Genomic DNA, 11016 nt, shown 5'->3' on the forward strand with positions numbered 1-11016 from the left:
TGATGAAAATGACAAGTAAATGGCCATAGAGTGGTCCTGGGTTTCTGAAGACAATAAAACTGAAAGAGATTTTGATATATTTATAAATTTATGAAATGATTTTGGCATACTGCTGAAGACTGTTGATGTTGTTATGATTTGTCTAGTTACATAATGGCAACATTGAGGATTTTATTGTTTTCTAAGTTTTAATAATTCAAGTGCCTACGTTTTTTTTTTTTTTTTTTTTTTTTTTTTTATTTATTTGACAGAACACAAGCAGGCAGAGAGGCAGGCAGAGAGAGAGGAGGAAGCAGGCTCCCCGCCGAGCAGAGAGCCCGATGCGGGACTCGATCCCAGGACCCCGAGACCATGACCCGAGCCGAAGGCAGCGGCTTAACCCACTGAGCCACCCAGGCGCCCTCAAGTGCCTACGTTTGATGGAACATACTTAATCAATAGCTGTTGATTAATACTAAGACTCTGAGTAATAAGATATTTTCTCTTAAAATTAAATGTTTAATTATATAGTAAAAGCAATTTTTGAAGTTCTGAAACTGACAGGTACAAATTAGCCTTTGTTCCAAATTTGAATGATTCAGTTTTGGTAAGAATAGTCATGACTCAAGTTAGAAAACTGTACTACCACATATAATGGATTGAAAAAAAGGATAATACCACGTAAATGCCCTGTTTTTGATAACTGCTATTTATTCATTTTTCAGCCCCTGGTGATCTCAACTTCAGATTTTGTTGATCATGGAAGTTTTCTAGATAAAAGATCAGAAATTACAAAACTGCTTTTCAGAAACTATGCCAGTTCTAAAATATTATCTCTGTACAAGCTGTGATATCCTAATAAATGTCTTCTGTCCCAAACTATACAGGTAATGTGTGAAGACAATAGTGAGATACCTCCAAGGACATGGTAATAAGATACCCCCAGAGACTTAAACTAATTAAGTCAGCAAGTGGTGAGGTGAGCCCCAGTGTTTCCTAGGTACACTGTGGTTTTTAAATAATACTAACTCGCTGAGGAAAGAAAATGTGAACAGAAATAGTCAATTTGCCAAGAGCTTGGAAAAACAAAATATGACAGTGTACGTACAGTGTTATCCATGGAAGGGAGGTACTAAATCCAAGACATGTGAGCAGTTTAGTGGCCAGAAGTGTTCTCTTCATCAGGTAGTACCAGTTTATCAAGACTTGCTGTGGCTTGGGAAGAGCATACCTTGAGACTCTTCACTTTGGGCTCTAATTGCAACCTTAACTGAACCACCTTCTGATTTGCTCACATGACCTCCAAGCTATCACTCCTGAAAAGGAGGAACTCTGATTGAGAGCACCGGAATTCCATTTCAATACATAGGAGATTCAGAGAAGCTTCCTGGTTTATACATTAGTCTCGTGTGTACTCATTTAATTTGTATGGTTCGGCCCCCCAGTCTGTCAGTTTAGTCTATAAATTTCTGAACATTCTGAAAAACAGAGTTCCTGACCCTTTAGGACGACCAAAGCCCAGACAGTGTATTGTGCAAGCTTCATTCTTTGGGGCTTCTCCATAGCCAGGCTACTGCCTTGTCATACTAACAGTCTCTGCCTCGCTGAGACTGCGCTCAAACTTCATCACAGACACTCTGGACAGTTATACTAAGGGGTAGGACAAACCCTGACATGCTTGGGATGTAAGAAGTAGCAACTGGGCAGGGAGAAGAAAGAAACCATTTTATCACAGCATCTAACTGCAAGGTGGTGATAGCTCTTGGGTCAAGATGATAGGTTTTCACTGGTCGGGCAGTATCAGTATAGAAGGTATCAATATAGAAGTATAGAAAGGGTACTTCATACTGCTCTTTTACTCATCCACGAGCACACACTGTAATAGTTATCTGTCCTGTGTAGAAAATTACCCCAAAGTGTAGCAGCTTAATGCAGTGAACATTTATTATCTTACCTGGTCTCCACAGGTCAAATCTAGGAGTGGCTTAACTGGCCGTTCTGGCTCTGTGTGCCTCATGTTTCTCTTAAGCAGTCAGTCAGACCTGCAGTCATCTGAAGACTTGACTGGGGCTGGCTGGTCCACTTACAAAATGACCGCCTCACAGGGCTGTTGGCAGGATGCCTCCATTCCTTACCGTGAGAGCCTCCACTGGGCTGTTGGGTATCCTTATGACCTGGCAGTCGACTTCTTTCAGCTTCCTTCAGATCCAAGCGAGGAAGGACCTTGTCTCCAAGGCTGTCACCATCACTCCCACTTCATTTTACTTATTTATTTTTTAAGATTTTATTTATTTGAGAGAGAGCACGTACAATCGTTGGGGAAGGGCAGAAGGAAAGAGACAAGTGGTCTCCCCGCTGAGCAGGGAGCCCTATATGGCTCTGACCCTGAGATTATGGTCCCAAGACCCTGAGATTATGACCTGAACTGAAGGCAAACGCTTAACTGACTGAGCCACCAAGGCGCCCCTCATTTGATTTCTTAGAAACAAGTCACTAAGTTTATCCTACACTCAAGGGAGGAGCATCCAAGAATTCAAGTTAATATTCTAAAACCACACGCACATACATCCTGGGTTCTGCCTGGGTTCCTTGCTAATGCACAGTCAGTATCTCTCAAGGGCCTCCACACTGGGGAAAATGGGCTCTAGAAGAACTTCTCCTCATTAATGGGCATAGCACATGACATTATCAGAGGTCTTAGTCATAACCTTCTCTAAACACCATCTTCTTAGAAATTTAGATTACTTGTCCCTAAATAAATATCTCATTAAGCATACATTTAACTTCTCTAGGCTAAGTAGAAGCTATTGTTAATAACAATCCTAAAGGGTAAGAATGTTGAATAAAAGAGTGTTGAAAATAATACAAAAACTATTCTTTTTAAAATTTTTTAATTGATCCCTACACCCAACATGGGGCTCGAACTTAACCCAGAGATCAAGAGTCACACACTCTACCAACTGAGCCATCCAGGTGCCTCCAAGAAAAAACCTTTTTTTTTTTAAAGATTTTATTTATTTGTTTGACAGAGAGAAATCACAAGTAGTCGGAGAGGCAGGCAGAGAGAGAGAGAGGGAAGCAGGCTCCCTGCCGAGCAGAGAGCCCGACGCGGGACTCAATCCCAGGACCCTGAGATCATGACCTGAGCCGAAGGCAGCGGCTCAACCCACTGAGCCACCCAGGCGCCCCAGAAAAACCATTTTTAATACATACTTAGTAAACTCACTGATATTTTAAAAATTTGCATTTGTTTATTAAATGTATATAGAACCTACTACGTGTCAGGCACTGTTAAAAGCAGTTTACACATAACTGATTACACATGAAGTCACTTAATTCTCTGAATAGTCAGGTAAGTAATATTATTATTTTACAGATATGGAAATTGAGGCACAGACAGGTTAAGTAACTGTCCTAAGGTCACTGGCAAGTAAATGGCATTTGGCTCTAGAGTTCATGATCTTAACCCCATTCGGCATTGCCTTTTAGAGACTCTATAATACAGTGGGCTTCCAAATGCTAGTTAGGAAAACAGCTGAGTATTTGCCTTACTTATTAGTCTTTGTTATTTTTAAAGTTCTTGGTGTGCCTGGGTGACTCAGTCGTTAAATGTCTGCCTTCGGCTCAGGTTCCGGGGATCTAGCCCCGCATCTGGCTCCCTGCTCCTCGGGTAGCCTGCTTCTCCCTCTCCCTCTCCCCTTGCTTGTATTCCCTCTCACTGTCTCTCTCTCTCTCTTTGTCAAATAAATAAACAAAATCTTTTTTCAAAAAAGTTCTTACACAGTGTGAGGCAAAACAATAGGAAAACCAGAATTACTGGTCTTCCCCCTGAATTAAATAAGAATTACTAGAAGAGGGGGATGCCTGGCTGGCTCACTTGGTAGAGGGTGTGACTCTTGATCTCTGGGTTGTGAGTTCAAGCCCCACGTTGGGGTGCAGAGATTACTTAAAAATAAAATCTTAAAAAAAAAATTACTAAAAGATGGTCCTCATGTTAGGGCTATAGGTTGTTCTGTTCAAAACTTTAAAGTGGTTCTGCTTATTAACTAACTGGTGGTAAATCATGGTGGTGTTTTTGTTACTTTTACTTCTAAAAGTAATGTAATTTCATTTTAGATAATTTATGAGGTGGAGAGGAAACACTTCTAACCCTGTGGCCCACTCAAGCACATCCTTTTGGTGGCTAGCTCTTAGTGTGCAGCCCAACCATTAATGAAGGGAGATGACCTCTTTCAGATACTTGAATCTTAAAGCTTTCTAATCCCCACTGTAGACATGCTCTTTTATCACAAGAGGGCACCAGGAAACAGGATCATTTCTCCCCATCTTGATTAGCAAATGGCTTCTCTTGGAGAATTTTATTATCCTTAGTAATCTGACTCACATTAAGGCTACTTTAGACTTCAGTATATTTTTTTTCTTTTTTGGTTGTCAAATGATTCTTTATTGAAATATTTTCCTTTCTGGTTTTTAACGAGCTGGACATTCCACTGCACTGCTGTTGATGTCATCTGTGATATCATGAGGGTGGCGCCATTAACATTGCAGCCCACAGACTGGGTGGTTCCAGAGAATTCTCTGGCTCAAGATCGGTGCTGTATCTGTTGGGCAGTGTCAACAATCACATCCCAAGTGCTATTTCCACGGCAAGTAATGTTTCTTGTGCTTCTTTCTGTCTCTTGGTGGTCCCTTGAGGGCTTTGATCATCAGGGCAGAGGCAGAAGGTACCACTTCAATCCAGGCTTGTCTGTTCTGCATATCAGTTTCACTGTAATGATGGGCGATGTCGTCACCAACCTTTTTTGGAGAAAGACCCAGGGGGGCTGATTATGCCAGGGCAGACATGGCCTCAACTTCCCCACCAGTGTGCCTCACATATGCAACTTTGATTTCGTTGGGGTCAAATTTAGGTGGCATGGTGGAGGCAGCCAATGTTGGATGAACCCAGACTGGGGACATCCGAAGACAGTTGCACCTTCACCTCCTCTGAGCTGAAAGCCAAAAGTATTTTCTTAAACATAAACTAGAAGCAGTTCCTTTTCTGCCTTCTTCAAAGAGAGAGACATTTTAATATTTTAGGGCATTCATCAAGAGTAGACGCAGTGACCCTAACAACATCCAACAGGAGGATCAGGCATTACGGCCTCCACCAGAGAAGGAAGCATCACTGGCCCTACTGGAAACTCCATAACAAAAGGTCGCTCAAATCCTATTTGTTAGCATTCCTCTCAGAAGAGTTTTATAACTTCATATAAATTTAAGTGCCGTTTCTGAATTCAGATTTTCTGTTTCTAAAACCAGCTCTGCCTTCCTGTGGCTCAGACCTTTGAACCAGTCTCTGTCCTGTGTGAAAAACATCCCTAATGCTGAAGGCCTATGCAATTTTTACAATTAGTAAGTAGGCTAGTCCCTGATGGGCTAATCACTTCTGAGTTGTATGCTTTCCAAAAGTCAGTCATTTGTTCCCAAACTTGTTTATGCAAGTTGTACTTAGTAACTACATCATTTAATTAAATATCACCCAAAGCAGACCAGTAGGAGTGTGAAGAGAGTTGTGATCTCTGTGAAAATAAGTCGACTGCTTGGGAAGACCTGATAAAGACCAATCTGATATCAGGACCTATCTCTAAAGATAGGTCTTTATCATGTCTTAAGAAAAAATGCTGTGGAATTAGGTCTGGGCGAAACAAATGTATAGGTTGGGATGGAGGAAGTGCTGTCAAAATTCAGCAGAATTCTGCCCTCATTCTTCTCCACAGGTGCTCGAGTCCTCACTCCACCAAAACTACAACTGGCGGCACCACTTGCTCGTGTTAATGCGTGTCTTCCCTTTTGCCCTCATCCATAGACTCCACTCCAAGAAAAGGCCTTTCAGCCCAGTAACAAAGGAATGATGGATGAATAGACATGTGTGTTTTTATTTATTTATTTATTTTAAAGATTTTATTTATTTATTTGACAGAGGGAAATCACAAGTGGAGAGGCAGGCAGAGAAAGAGGGGGAAGCAGACTCCCTGCTGAGCAGAGAGCCCAGGACCGGGACTCGATCCCAGGACCCTGAGATCATGACCTGAGCCCAAGGCAGCGGCTCAACCCACTGAGCCACCCAGGTGCCTGACATGTGTGTTTTTAATTAAAAATAACATTTTCAGGATATTTATTACAATTTTGTGATTCCCCACTTTCACTGACTTTTCTCTTTAACTGACCAGCTACAGATCCTGCTACGGAGGGAAGAGAGCTTCTACCATAGACTTCCATGAGGGGCCAACCATACATGGGTAGGGGAATAACACACTCAGTGCTTGCTAGTTACTTATGTATACTGTCAAATAATAACCTCATTTTTATGAAGATGACACAGAGAAGCCCTTATATCTGGGTTAGATGTACTTGGTTTTTAATACAGCAGATTTTTAGAGTTCAATTAACCTATAATATACCTAGGTCTGTTAACTGAAAGAACGGTTTCAGGTCTTTCAGCTTATCCCAAACTGTGCCTAAAATGTGTTTTCTTTTTACTTACGGCTCACTGGCACAATTGTAGATGTGTGGTATATATTGCATAAATGTATAGAGCCCAAAAAGGAAATGTTTGAAAAAGAAGGACCCATTCTTGATCCCGTATGATAACTTTATCATAACGCAGTAAGAAAAATTGGGAAGCTCTTTACTGAATTCTGGATAAATTGTTAAATTCTGTTTGTGCCAGATGACAGAAAATGCATCTGAGTTTTGAATATTGAAATATGAAGGGGGAAACCTCATGCCGTAAATGGTATTTTCCTAATGTTAGCTTCCTCCTTCTGCAATATATTAGGACCCTTTCCCTATGTTTCAAGTCTTGCCTAAAAGAAGAGCCATATTACTGGATAAAGGCTAAGTGCCCATTCCTGTCTTCCTCCTCCTCAGCAGATTCTCAAATTTTATTCAGCTGTCCATCCAGTCCACAGGTAGACCTTAATCAGTCCATGCCTTAATCAGTCCAGACCTTCATGAGTGAGTGTTTGGCCTTTCCCTGGTCCACAGGTATGCCTATAAGTTAAATTTGCCTAATACAAGCTATGGGAAGAACTTATCCTTGAGGGAGCTTTTCCTTCCATCACTGGATGTGAATAGGGGAACTGTGCTTCCTATTTGATGCTGACAGCCCCCTACCACCATGAGGGGAGGCAGCAGAATGGCAGTAGGGAAAAATGTAGGTGCTTCAAGACATGACTGAGCTTAACCGTGGAGCCTGCCTTACTCAGGGCTTGATAGATGAGATAATACATTTTCCCACTATCTCAGGAAGTCTGAGCTGGTTTTTCTGTTACTTAGAGAAATGCTGTATCCTAACTGATAGAAAATATCCAAAATTTCCAAGAAGTTTGCCTCAATTTGTAAGCGGCCTGCTTTGCTGATGGGGTTGGTAAGTGCTGAGCAGTCCAGTGCTGCCAGCGCTGCGGGGACGGCAACTTGAAGAGGGGCGGGAGAGCGCACGTGAGGAAGCCGGGCGAGAGGGGCTGTCGACCAGAGAGGCCGGCTGGGGGTGGACCGTTAAAGATGGGGCAGATGGGAAAATTAAAGAGCCATTTAGGAGGTAAAATTGACAGGATTCAGGGATGGACTAAATATTGGGGGAATGGAGTAACAAGGTGGCAAGCATGACCCAGAGTTTCTATTGTGGAAGTAGGTGGGTGGTGGTCCACTCTGAGCTCCAGCGAGCGCAGGAAGAAGACCGGGTTTGGTATGAAAGAACAAGGATCTGATGTTGGGCACACTGATTCTGAGATGCCTTTGAGACATCCAATTTAGGTTTTTCTATAGCAGCTCAAGACATAATTTATCCTTTCAAAGTTGACAGTTTTAGAGATCTTACTATATTCATAGCTATGCAATCATCATTACTAATTTCCTTTTTAATGTTTTTATCACTCCAAAGAGAAAACCCCACGCCCATGAGCACTATTTCTCATTCCTTCTTCCTCCAAACCCTGGCAGCCACCAATCTGCTCTCGGAATCTGGATTTGCCTGTTCTGGATAAGCAACTCATCACAGCAAATGGGTCCTCGGTAAACTTACTGGCTGATTTTTCATCGGAAATCATGGAGCTTTTTCCCCTTCTGGGGGTGAAATCCATAGGCATCCAGAACAGTCCAGCACCTAACATACTACTGTAGACTGTCCTGTGATACAGCTTCTAGCAAAACTAGGCTGTCCTGAACCGCTGGTGGTAGAATAATTTCACTTTGTACCAAGAGGGTTGGGAAAGTGCCAAAATCCGTATGTGGCGTGTGCCCAGGCCAATTCGAGGAGTTCGTGCCGTGAGACCTACCCTTCTTATGAAATTGTCTAAAATGAAAAAACATGTCAGCAGGACCAGTGGTGGCTCCATGTGTGCTAAGTTTGTTCATGGCAGGATCGAGTGTGCGTTTCTTACTGAGGACCAGGAAATCATGAAAATGTTGAAGGCACAGCACAGAGTGAGAAAACGAAATTTTTAAAAATGAAGTTATTTTTAACTTTTTTGTTTTATTTTAGAGTAATAAAAAAAATCATGGAGGCTAGAAGGCAGTAGGGTGGTTTGTTTATTTGTTTATTATTTTCCAGATTTTATCTTAAAGTAATCCCCACACCCAGTGTGGGGCTCAAACTCACAACTCTGAGAGCGAGAGTTGCATGTTCCTCTGACCCAGCCAGTGAGGCACCCCTAGGTGATACAGTCAAAGTCCTGAAAAAAAAAAACAAAACTGTCAACCAGTTGAAAACAGGTGCTCACAAACAGATATTTGTACACCAATGTTCATAGCAGCATTATTCACAATAACCAAAAGGTAGAAACAACCCAAGTATCCATTTACAGAAGGATGGATTTAAAAATTATGTGTTCTGTCCATACAGTGGTCTATTATTTGGCCATGAAAAGGAGTGAAGTATGGATCCACTTCCAACATGGAGGAAGGTTGAAACATGTCAACAAGGAAGCCAGACCCAAAAGGCTGTATAATTCCATTCATCTGATGTATCAAGAACATCTCCATCCAGAGATGGAAAGTAGACTGGTGGTTGGCAGGTGGTCAAGAGACGGGCAATTGGGAAGTACAAAGTTTCCTTTTAGGATAAAGGAAATATTCTGGAATTGAACAAGGACGATGGTTGCACAGCAGTGTGACTATGCTTAAAATCACTGAGTTGTATACGGTAAAATGTACAAGATTGTGAATTACGTTACATGAAACTTATCTAAATACAAAAATTGTCTACATCAGAATTGGGAAAGGCTGATGAGACTATTTCCCAGTATCTGAAATAAAAGAACAAAACTGAATTCGTGGCTGATTCTAGTCAGGGAGAACAGTGCTTGCCAAGCCTGGTCTCCAGGAACAGAGCAGGCAGCTGATCTCATGTAGGGTTTTTGAGAAGTGTGGAATTCATGGGATTGATGGACTTTCAGAAGTGTGAGTAAGTTGACATCATCTGTGGAAGCATGGCTGCTTGGGTGAGACCTATGGATTGGCTGGTACTCGGGTGTTTTTACTGGCGTGGGTCCGTCCTAATTTATTGGCTGATTTTCATAAGCAAGAGCCAACACTGGTTGGTTTGCAAAAGCGTGTTCACTTCGGCTAGTTGTCACGGATAGATTGAAGAGACTTAAAACCAATTGTTGGTGGCTCCTTGTTACCATGGCTACAGAACTGTCAGTCTTTTCCCTGTTTGTAGGTTCCTTATCCTTCTCATACCAACCTCTTCACTTCTGCTCTCCCTCAGGATCTGATCAATGAGAGGGGAAGGGCAGGAATCTCCTTCACTGTTGGCTCTGTGCATCTTTACTCATGTATTTATTCACAAATTATCTTATGGGATGCAGAGGAGGAGAATAATTCGGTCCCTGTCTCCGAGTCTGGAGATGGAGCCCAATTATACAGTGGATTCCAGCTCAGTGAGGAGGAATACCCAGGGAAGCCTGAAGAGGTCACTCGTTCTGCCTAAGAGAGGGAGGGAATTTCAAAAGGAAGAAAGCCTTAAGTGGACCTTGACCCTGACTGCGTCCTGGCCCTTACTGTATTAGTGTAAGATGCAGGACAAGTCAGGAGACAAGGCCTTTCAAGAGAAGCAAGTTCACAGTATATTGTGACTAAATTTCTATGTCAATTCATCTAGATAACAAATTAATATTTGTTATCCTGTGCTAGGCATTTTGCCAAGTGCTTTAAATGGAATATCTGACTAAACCCTCACAAAAACCTTATGATTCTGTACCATTGTTGACCTCATTTGCCAATGAAGAAATTTAGTCTCAAAAGACTGGAGAACTTGACCAGGGTTATGTGGTAAGTAGTAGAGACTAAATTCAAATACAGGCTGACGTGTAGCTTCTTGGGCCCTTCGATAAATTACAAGTTCAAAAGAGAGAAGAAAATATTGGCCTCGTAAGAGGGCATTCCACGTCAATGTGAAGTACTCTCAATCCTCCTTGATAAGACATTTATGTTTGGGGCACAGGTCATGATTTGCATTCAAAAAGTATTTTAATATTATAAAAAAGTATTATGATACCGTACGTGCCCATAATTTAACAGATTATAACTTCATTGAGAATTCTGATTGAGTAATGAGGTTAAAGGAACTAAAATTTACCGAGAAAACTGGTTTCCTCCTTTACAAAGAAGCTTATAACCTAAGTGGGTGACACAATGAGAATGACAGGTATATGTGCCCATTTATTAAGGCTCAAAACACTGATTACTTAATAGTATTTATCCCATGGACATGGATTATATGCAAAATGTGTTTTTTTCCCTTAAAGAGAAGGTCTATAACGTCCATCCACTTAAAGAATTCTACTGATACAACCCCAAAAAGCTAAGAATGATTGCTCTAAAATCTTCAGCAGGGAGAAATGACTAACACATCCTTAATGTTGCTTCCATTTACGTTTCTTTCTCAGTGTTCATTACTGGCCAGGTTAGGCAGTTCGCTTTGGTTACCATTTTTTCTAGTCAAGGCCCTTTGGTAAAGACATCACTTCAAACTCGTTGAAGCATAAAGGCCCT

At 41.6% G+C, this 11016-nt stretch overlaps 1 pseudogene; it reads left to right on the forward strand.

Annotated features, from left to right (window-relative positions):
• Positions 1 to 7625: 7625 nt before the first annotated feature.
• On the forward strand, positions 7626 to 9290 carry LOC131820685 (large ribosomal subunit protein eL34-like; annotated as a pseudogene).
• Positions 9291 to 11016: the final 1726 nt, after the last annotated feature.

The sequence above is a fragment of the Mustela lutreola genome, chromosome 18 (assembly GCF_030435805.1).
Source record: "Mustela lutreola isolate mMusLut2 chromosome 18, mMusLut2.pri, whole genome shotgun sequence".
In the NCBI taxonomy this organism is placed as follows: Eukaryota; Metazoa; Chordata; class Mammalia; order Carnivora; family Mustelidae; genus Mustela; species Mustela lutreola.